We start from the raw sequence: 8,635 nt of genomic DNA, 5'->3' as shown, positions 1-8,635 counted from the left end.
ATCTGGTCAGCTGAACTAGCTAGCTATTGTAACCCTTTCAGGAAATTGCAGCTGCAATCTGAATATCCAGCCCTCTCTGCTTTACAAATTTCATACTCCTACATTTCTACTGCTATAATAATGAAGAATTCTATTTTAGTGCTTCTCTTCTGCAAGTGGAATTAGCATTTCCATGTAAAATGGAGAAGAAAAAATGCTGGTCATCTCCCTAAAATGTCTGAGGCTTAGCCAAGCCTGGAATTTAAGTCCTCAATGTCTGGAAAGAACCATTTGTTTCTGTAAGTTTTTAGCTCTAGCACCATTTCTTGTGTCTCTTCATGTCAGGAAATGGCCTGGTCAAGTTTCCTTTGCTAAAACTTGAGATCTGTCATACCATTTGACAGTTGTCTCCTGAAATGATTTACCATCTCCTGTTCCTTACTTACCCTTACAGGATTTCCTATAGAAGGGCAGGGTACAGAGGCCTCCTCACTAAACGAGGAGAATCCTACAGGAATCCTGTGGGCCTATTATTCAAAACAGAGAACTGGTGGCTTCATGGCTCATGTTCATTTCCAGAGAAGAATCAAAGGAAGTGTCAGAAAAGGGGCTAGAAGGAAGCCAAAGGGCCTCAAATGTAGTTTCATAAAGATCAGGAACATTTACTCCTGGTATAAGAAGATTTCTAGAAATTGCATGAGTGCTACTCTTATTTTATGAAATCTTGTCATCAGGGAATTGAAATTTTAAGCAGGACAAAAAAATTAACAAACTTTTCAGGGTCAGGAATATAGAGAAGAACTGATCTAGAAGACTTGACATCTTTATCAAGTATATGAATTTAATGCTAACCTTAAAAAACTAAAAATGGTTCCAAAACTTGCTTCAGTGTCTGAAGGTGAGAACTAACTTAGGAAACTGCATCACAATTGTAGACAAATCTAAGCAAGAACCCAGTCTTGGAAGACATTAGTGGAAGCTGGAATAGATAGTAAGAGACCAAAAGCTCAGCCTGTAGGACTCAAAACTAACTTGGTTAAAGGTTATCTTTGAAGGAACTCCAGCTTTCATCTCAAATCATAAGCCAATATTCTAAAGGAAGAAAATATAATCTTATGTTGTAAGATATGGGCAGTTACTTCCCTAGAAATGGCCTGAAGCCAAGAAGACAATAGCAAGACCATAGTACTCCTCTCTACTTCCAGAACCTTCTCTCTGATCTTCAGGCATCTGCCATGTCCCACAGATTTAATTCAGCCTCAGTCTACTCATTTTTACTTGATTTTTCTAGCATGGCAAATATCACCCAACTACACTTTATCTATTTCTTCAAAGCAGACCCTGGGCTAAACAGAGTTTAGAGTCCCTTTATGTGATATTCTCTTCCATTGATACCATCCCTCTAGGCTGTCTGCAACCCCAAGCCATGCCTATGTATCAGGAAATGAGCCCAGTTTTCCTATGCCAAAACAGCAAAATCTCTAAGGTTCTTTTAAGAGGTTCAAACACGGATGGAGAGATAGCTCAGTTGGTAGAGTGCTTACCTTGCAAGCATAAGGCCCTGGGTTCGATCCCCAGTACCACAAAAAAAAAAAAAAAAAAAAAAAAAGTAGAAGAGGTTTGAACATGCAAAATAGGTTAGACTTTGATCTCTTCCAGTTCTGAGTTTCTACAGAGGGCAAACAGGGAAACTCCCATTAGCTGTATTTCTCAGGAATCTTACTATATGGGATACCAGAGAAAGGGGTGTCATAATTACCTTTTAGTTAATTTTACCCACAATTTCAGTAACCTAACCTAATCACTGCTTCATTTCACATGGACTAGATACCTGGCACAAAACAGATGCTCAGTAAATGTGTGCTGAATAGGTTTTGTAAAAACAATTTAAAGATAATAATATTAATAATGAATTTGGATAATTTCTCTATTTTTACAAATTTCAGGATAGTGAATGTGTTAGTCAGTTTTCTGTTACTATAATAAACACCTAAGATAAAAATCTTGTAAGGAGAAAAGGTTTCTTTTGGCTCACGGTTTCAGAAGTTTCAGTTGACGATCATTTGGCCCTGTTACTTTTTAGGCCTATGGCAAGGCAGCACATCATGGTAGTAATGTGTGGCAGACTAAAACCACTCACTTAATCAACAGGAAACAAAAGAGAAAAAGGAGGATTCCAGGGTCCCAGAGTTCCCTTTGAGGGCACACCCCCAATGATCTAAAGACCTCTCTCTTGGTCCCACCTCATGAAAATTCCACTACCTCCCAATTGCACAAAGTTTGGGACAAAGCCTTTTAACACATGGGTCTTTGGGGACATTATAGATCCAAATAGCAGTGATATTATTAGTTATATAATAATAAATAAAATAATATTTTGTTCAAATATTTTATAATTCATATTATAAATTATATATTCTTAAATAAAATATTTAAGAATATACTTAAATAATATATAAAATAAATAATTTATAAATATATACTTGCCTACTGCTATAACAAAATATATTTTTATATAAAATTAAATTTAAAAATTTCTCCACATATTTTCTAAATATACTCCTATCACAGCTTCTCTTCTCTCTATTCTAGCCTAACTTCCTCTAGAATTTAAGTCCACGTCACCATGATAACATAAGCTCCCACCTCTACCCCACAATATAAGCTTCACAACAACTCCTTTTTAGTTCATCACTCTATCCTAGCTGCAAGAACAAAGCTTGATAAATGCTAGTCACCCAATAAATACTGCTGAATAAATGAATAAAAACATGCATAAATATTCATCCTAAGTCGAGATCATTAACTCAATCAAGTGAAGGCAATGGCAATAAGCATATTCCACTGATTTTCTTATGGCACTTTGTAATGGCTAATATTTATTAAGTAAATATGCTTGACTCTGATAAATACTTGACATGTAAAAATTTTTATGATACATGCCCTATTATTAATTTTATTTCTAAAACGTCTAGAGGAAACTGAGGAATACTAACCTTCAGAAAGGTTAGTATTATTATTAGGCAGCTATGTGGGACACCATGTTTAATAGAGCAAAGCCTGAACCATCTTCATGAGTCATTCTTCATATTAAGACTACAGAGTAAGACAATATTCAAATTCCCATTATGTGAATTCTCAAAGCACACAGTGAAAAAGAGGGGTGGAAGGGGTGGGGGAGAAGGAAAATTATAGAATGAATCAAACACCATTACCCTATGTAAATGTATGATTACACAAATGGTATGCCTTTACTTCATGTACAAACAGAGAAAAACATGTATCCCATTTGTTTACAGTAAAAATAAATTTTTAAAAAAAGACTTCAAATAAGTAAAAATAAACCAATTCTTTTCTGAAATATAAAGTTAAATTATTAATAAAAACTACTGAATTAGGGAAAAAAAGCACACAGTGAGTAAAAGGGCTCCAATAAGGATTTTGATCTTTCAATTCTAATATATGGCCACAGCAACTCAGATTCTTCCCAAAAGATGAATACAAACATATGTAGTAATGTTGCCAATGTCACAAGGCTGTGGTGGGGGAGAGTTAATAAGTGATTACAAAATTCTCTGTAAATACACAGTGCCATAGAAATGCAAAACATCTACAACAACAGTAATTAATTCTAATCACTACCTCTATTCTCTGTGTGCAGCTGTCTCTCAAAATTCACTCTTGGAGTTTAATCACCCCACATCAATAAATAAAGCAATTTCCTTCTTTCTCAGACCTTACCAAGAAACTGTCCTCATCTCCCACCCCCCAGAGATATCCCCCTCCTCAAATCCCCCCTCTCCTACTCCCAGGTGGTCAGAAAAGTCTAAATACTGACATTAGTAGTGGGGGAAAAAGAGGTCTGTCTGAGGCTTGAACCTTTCAAATCACTGACTTTCAAACAAAATTGGCCATTAAGACCTTGAAAAATGTACAGACCTTTCAAAATACAACTCCCCACCCTCCCCTACACAGGAAGAGAAATTTCCTCCCTCCATGATCTAATAATGCTCAGGTAATACTAGTTTGGATCTGAAATGTCCTGCCAGGATCCTAGTGTCGAAGGCTTAGTCCCCAGCCTGTGGTGCTATTTGGTGGTAGTGGAACCTTCAGAAGGTAGGGCCTAATGGAACAAAGTTAGGTCATTGGGAGAGTGCCTGTGAAGGCAATATCAGGACTCTCAGCTCCTGCCTGTTTCTTTCTTTTCTTCCTAGCTGCCATGAGGTAAACCAACCTCCTGCCATAATGTACTACACCACCACAGGCCCAAAGCAAACAGGCCCAAGTGACCATGGAATTAAACCTCTGAAACCATAAGCCAAAGTAAAACTTTCCTCTTTTAAAGTTTATTCTCTCAGGTATTTTGTCACAGTGATGGGAAGTTGACTAATACAGGTAACTACGGTGAAATATCAGGTTGAAAAATGATAGTTTATTTAGCAATGTAAGGTACATAATAGGAACTGAATAAATGTAGTCATCATAATAATGATCAATTCAATATTCATTTAGGTCCTGTCTGCAGCTTCTTGAATAGCTGTAACAGGAACCACATAGCCTACAAAACCAAAACTATATACTCTCCAGTCTTACAGAAGTAGTTTATCAACTCCTGATAGGTACAAATATAGATACAGAAAAGGTCTGAGCCCTGAGTCAACATTCAGAGATAAAGAAATATAAGAAGGAGCATTTCACAATACAGACAGAAAACTAGTCAAAATTATTTTTTATGGTAAGAGGGAGTGATCAACTACATTAATGTTGCCTAGAGGACATGTAAGTTGTGATCGAGAATGGATTGCTGGGTTTCATGACCTGTCTTGTCTAGCACAGACAAGAGTTTTGCTATAAAGGAGAACAGAGAAAGAATCAAAAGTAGAAAGGGGTCTTAGAATAAGTGAAGTATATTTGTTTCATGTTGTGGATTTTATTTTATTTTATTTTGTTTTTGGTACTAGAGATTGAACCCCAGGGGCACTTAACAACTGAGCCACATCCCCAGACCTTTTTTATATTTTATTAGAGATAGGGGCTCACTAAGTTGCTGGCTTTGATCCTCCTGCCTTAGCCTCCTGAGTCGCTGGGATTACAGGAGTGTGCCACTATGCCTGACGCATGTTGTGTTTTTTAAGATGGTATCTCACAGTATCTTTGTATGCTAATAAAAGTATGGATATGATCCAGTAGATATAAGAATGATGATGAAGATAAAGATGGATGAGGACAAAGAAGAGAGGTTAAATTATGATACACATGTGACACTGTGAAAACTGTAGCCTTACTGGTAAGGGATAGTTTCAGCAGTAAGGTGAAGCAATTCCAATTTCATGCCAAACATCTAGGGTAAACAAGAGTCCTCAAAAAGAGGAATGGAAAATAGAACAATTAAGGCAGGAATAGTGCCAAATCAATGACTCAGCACTGGTCTATTGTTGACAGATTGACAGGTTGCCATAACATCCCTGCCATGTGCCATCCATCACTGGCTGGAAGCAGACCATGGGAAGTGTGGCCTCAGGGCACATGTGGTGCTGTATTCAGAGCAGCAGTAGCCAGCATTCCAGGAGCTTGCACTGATTTCCACACTGGAGCTTAATAAAAGTTCAGTACTATATCCTTTCCCAAGGTTGTCGTTTCCAAAACATGGGGTCCTCCAAATCCTACTGGCAGGACTCTTGCACCACAGCCTGAATGTAATGCAGAGCCCTTTTTTTTTTTTCAGATCCCACTCAAAGTTAGCAACCTTTCATGTCACCTAGTATATGGATCAGAGCAATGTTCCTAAGTGTAGAATATGTTGCTTTCAGATTCCAAAGATGTCTACTGGCACTGTGCTTCCATTTTATGGTAGAGGATATAAAATGTGTTATTTTCTTTACTTTTAAATTTTTCTTTCTTTTTTTTACTTTGGAGAGTTATCTCAACATAATTCTAACCATTGAACCCTTAAAAACTTCACTGAAGTGGAAAGCTTTTGAATCTTTGTAGGGTAATCTCCAACCCTCTAGATCAGTATGCCCTCATGAAGTGGGTCAGTGTGAGATTTGGTAGGATGCTCAGGTAGTCCAGATCTCATCAAATTATATTATAACAGAGAGCAAGGAAATTAATAAAGCCCTGAGGGAAAATTGCAAATGAATATTGTTGGCCATCCCACATGAATACAGGCCATTTCTGATCCACTTTCCTGGTTGAAATTGAAAGGAATTCTTACAAGTCACATACCCTATACTTGAAGATTTATCAATACTTTCTAGTAGTTAGGCCATTTCCGGTCCAGTAGCTACAACTGAGGCTATTCCTTGTTTAAGCCTCCTATAGTCTTCATTTATTCTCCAGGATTCATCCAAGGTTGGGATGCTGTTTCTGATTAAATCACTTTAGTGGCAAAGGAGAGAAGATAACAAACAGTTTTAAATATTTCTACTTGGGCTTCCTCACTCTTCCTCACTCTTTCTTTTACTCCACAGGCTAAGAACTCTGTGCACCAGTTATTCTAACATCTGGGTATATCAGGGTAAATAAAAAACTGGGCATGATGGTGCACACTCCCAGCAGCTCAGGAGGTTGAGGCAGGAGGATCACAAAAGCAGGACCCTAAGCAACGTGTCAAGACTCACTGTCAAAATAAAAAATAATAAAAAGAGGACTGTGGATGTGGCTCAGTGGTTAAATGCCCCTGAGTTCAATCCCTGGTACCAAAATACATATATACATACATACGTACCTACATACATACATACCAGTGGGTGCATCCACAAACCCAGTGGGCCCACTCTAAGCCAGGACTTGGTCCACGTAAGTCCCCATTCTATTAGAATTATAATGCATTGGATATCCAGATGTCAATGTCATCTCAGATTATGTGCCCAATAGTTTTCAAAATATGTAGGTGTATCCCCTTCCCCAGTGAGTAGTCACTCAAGCAAATGGCCACACATCCCTTTGGGGAAAGAACCGGGGAATCCTTACAGCATGTATTTACCATCATGTGGCAACATTTTTCTTCTAGAAACACCATGCTCTATTACATCTTCACAACTCCCTGCAGGTCGAGCCCCTCGGCTGCCCTCAGATCTTGAAAGTCATTACAATTACTGTGACCTCTTACACTGAAGCTATTCATTATCATCGATATTAATGATCTCAGCTCTGTGACTCTCCTACCATCAGCCTGAACTACAGAGAAGAGCCACCACTATGATGCCAGTGCCCTTCTCACCAGTGTTTTCCCAAAAGTCTGGGTAAATGATGTGTCTTCTGGGCTCTCCCATGGAAGATAATCAACTGGTAGGTTTTGCGGCCTCACATAGTGTAGCCACTCCTGTTTGCACAATTTCCTCAGTCTCTTCATTCTTTCTACCATCTGCCAGGATAGCTCTAGCATCTCTACTTCACTTAACATTGGCCATCACTTTCTTCAAGCCTCTAAGAACTACTCTACCCTACACAGTTCTTTTTTTATTATTTTTTTAAAATATTTTTTAGTTGTAGATGAACACAATACCTTTATTTTATTTATTTATTTTTATGTGGTGCTGAGGTTCAAACCCAGTGCCTCACACATGCTAGGCAAGTGCTCCACCACTGAGCTACACCCCCAGTCCTACAGTTCTTTCCAGGGTATTAAATTCTATGTCCTAAAAAATTTTCTATAAGTTAACAAGTTCTTGCTTATCCTGAAAATACAGTCCCAGGTATAACACCTTGCTTCCCGTGCTGGCTAATTATTTTAGTTCCTAGAGTACATGACATATTTCTCTCTTATCATCCCAACATTTCCCATCCTAGGTTGGTATTTAACCCTAAGTTAGGGGTATAGCAGATAGAAGAGCAGGTAGGGCTCCTGAGGGAGCCAGCCACCTATTGCCTTATGGAAGAAGGAACTCAGCAACATCTATCAAAATACATGTTCCAGCTCTTATAGGACAAGAGTGGGGTACTTCTTCAAATTCTTAGGATTCAAGGGTCTTCAAGCCAACATCACCAGAAGCATTAATCAAGATGTCTCTATCCCATATATCAGGGTCCAAGGTTTGTCTAAACAGGACTCAGACCTTAGTGTAATAGGCAGGTCTTGACTAATTATTTAAGTCTCTGGAACTCTATCATTCTATCAGGTCATATTTTTGCTGTTCATCTGGGTTCTTTCTTCACTGAATATATAAAGCTCTCATACTTAGACTTTAAGTGCTTATTAATTGCCCTCTGGTTCTCATTATCCCCCTGCAGAGCATCAATTCAGTTTGGCAGTAGCTAATCAACTCTGCTGTCTTTGTATGCATTCCCCCAACCCCCGCCACCGATATCTTCCAAATGACTGATCCCACTGCACCAGTGTGAACCTTCAGAATCCATCATACCAGTATGTGCAATCTTTTCAATCATGAAGTTTTCCCAGAACACCTCCAGTGAAATCTTTAGCAACTGCACCATCACTGTGCACCTGGGATTCTACAAGCTCCATATACCACCCAAGAGGGAGTAATCTTCACCCAATAGGCAATGTGTGAACCATACCCAGAACCTATTCTTTTTTAAATTTTTAAAATTTTTCTAATTGGTCATACATAACAGTAGAATGCATTTTGACACACTGTACACAAATGGAGCACAACTTCTCCTTCCTCTGGCTGAACATAGTGCAGAGTCA

This window comes from Sciurus carolinensis, chromosome 14 (assembly GCF_902686445.1).
Source record: "Sciurus carolinensis chromosome 14, mSciCar1.2, whole genome shotgun sequence".
Taxonomy (NCBI): domain Eukaryota; kingdom Metazoa; phylum Chordata; class Mammalia; order Rodentia; family Sciuridae; genus Sciurus; species Sciurus carolinensis.
This window is presented reverse-complemented; position numbering follows the sequence as displayed.